Genomic DNA, 2,500 nt, shown 5'->3' with positions numbered 1-2,500 from the left:
AGCACTGGTGATTATTTGACCCCACTTTTATGTCTTCGTCATGAGCACTGGTGATTATTTGACCCCACTTTTATGCCATGGTCACGAGCACTGGTGATTATTTGACCCCACTTTTATGTCATGGGCACTGGTGATTATTTGACCCCACTTTTATGTCATGGTCACGAGCACTGGTGATTATTTGACCCCACTTTTATGTCATGGTCATGGGCACTGGTGATTATTTGACCCCACTTTTATGTCATGGTCATGAGCACTGGTGATTATTTGACCCCACTTTTAGTAATGGTCATGGGCACTGGTGATTATTTGACCCCACTTTTACGTCATGGTCATTAGCACTGGTGATTATTTGACCCCACTTTTACGTCATGGTCATGAGCACTGGTGATTATTTGACCCCACTTTTACGTCATGGTCATTAGCACTGGTGATTATTTGACCCCCATTTTTATGACCGTGACACTGATAACATCACTGGTGATTATTTGACCCCACTTTTATGTCATGGTTAGGAGTACTGGTGATTATTTGACCCCACTTTTATGTCATGGTCATTAGCAGTGGTGATTATTTGAAGCACGTCACGGAGGCTCTATTGGTACTTTGTATCTCTGTCGCTCTCTGTGTCTGTCTGTCTGTCTGTCTGTCTGTCTCTCTCTCTCTCTCTCTCTCTCTCTCTCTCTCTCTCTCTCTCTCAAAATATAACAGAAAGGCGGATCCCAAGTAAATATTATAAACAACCATGTCTTTTCCGCCTGATGTCGCTGATGACATCAACCAATGAAAATGTAGTTTAAGATTTTAGTATGTTTCTGTATCGAGCTTTTAAAATCAGAGATAGAATGCTTTTTATAGTAAAATGTCCTTTTTCTAGATATATATAGAAATTGGCACTATCAATATTTGCATTTGCAAATGTCTGTTTTGTCACACACACACTCCCCTCATTTGGTGCTATGGCCTTTACATGAATACACCATTGTCAATTTCTCCCTCTCCCTGTCCGTCTCTCTCTGTCTCTGTCCCTCTCTCTCTTCCTCTTTCTCTCTCTCTCTCTCTGCCCGCCCGTCTGTCTCTCTCTCCCACGCCCTAACTCTCTTGTTTAATCAAGTAATCCGCGCGTGTGTGTGTGTGTGGGGGGGGGGTGCTGATTATCTGGTTGTGGTTTTCCGCAATTCATCTTTATACTTATCTATTATAATCAATGTGCAGTATAGTAGGCTATGTTTATAATTATATTCAAATAATGTTTAATTCTTTCTGTTTTTAAATTAAGAATACTAGTTATTACCTGCAGTGTGTGGATGTATGTATGAAACGATGTGTGTGATATTTTTTTTTACATTTGTAGCTTCATAATATTTGTAGGGGCTGTTGTTGGCTTTTACAGTTATGGTCCCCATGTTGTTTACTTGTCTATGTTGTGATAATGCACCTGACCAAATTTCTCCAGTTGGAGATAATAAAGTTATACTTATCTTATCTTATCTTATCATATCTGAAAGTGTGTCGCGTGTGGGAGGGACGGAGTAACCTGTGTATAGACAGAAACATTTGTCTTGTACAGAGTGCAACCATACAACTTTATAGTGGAGGAGTTAGCTGTAGGACCCCCACCCACCCCTGTGATAACATCACTGAGAACACGAAGCTTGTAAAGACGGGCGCAATAGCCGAATGGTTAAAGCGTTGGACTTTCAGTCTGAGGGTCCCGGGTTCGAATCACGGTGACGGCGCCTGGTGGGTAAAGGGTGGAGATTTTTACGATCTCCCAGGTCAACATATGTGCAGACCCCCGAAAATGCTAGTTCCTGAACCCCCTTCGTGTGTATATGCAAGCAGATCAAATACGCACGTTAAAGATCCTGTAATCCATGTCAGCGTTCGGTGGGTTATGGAAACAAGAACATACCCAGCATGCACACCCCCGAAAACGGAGTATGGCTGCCTACATGGCGGGGTAAAAACGGTCATACACGTAAAAGCCCACTCGTGTGCATACGAGTGAACGCAGAAGAAGAAGAAGAAGCTTGTAAAAACAACACTGCTTTCAAAGAGACAGGGAGTGGGTGCGGGTGAAACACACACACACACACACACACACACACACACACACACACACACACACAATCTGTTCCGGCGAACAGTGTCACGGTCACAGTCAAGTCACTTTGGCACACCGACAAACAGGTACAGGGACCATAAAGAATAAAGCTTTCAACCACGCCCACACCACCACCCTGCACCCCCACACCTCCTGACAACACCCTACCAGTCCTCACGCCCATTTTCCGTCGACTGTCTGGAATGGGGGAATGCCGCCTACGGTCCTGTAACGAGTTTGGTGTTTAAGTGAAACACAAATACACGTCTGTGGAGTGAATGTTTATTTGACGGGCGTGACTGGTTTCAGTTTGCATGTTTTACTCAGTTGAGTGTATAGTTTAGTCCTTAAGCTTTGTTTGCTTGTCCATTCTATGTTTCTCTGTCTCTCTCT

The 2,500-nt window shown here is 43.4% G+C and overlaps 1 protein-coding gene across 1 annotated transcript in view; it reads left to right on the top strand.

Moving 5' to 3' along the window:
* LOC143299661 (uncharacterized) overlaps positions 1 to 2,500 on the top strand; it is a 39,814-nt gene that overhangs the window by 1,055 nt on the left and 36,259 nt on the right. The gene's annotated exons all lie outside the window — the stretch shown is intronic.

The sequence above is a fragment of the Babylonia areolata genome, chromosome 25, assembly GCF_041734735.1.
Source record: "Babylonia areolata isolate BAREFJ2019XMU chromosome 25, ASM4173473v1, whole genome shotgun sequence".
NCBI lineage: Eukaryota > Metazoa > Mollusca > Gastropoda > Neogastropoda > Buccinidae > Babylonia > Babylonia areolata.
The sequence above is the reverse complement of the archived record's forward strand: the minus strand, read 5'-3'. Positions and strand labels throughout refer to the sequence as shown.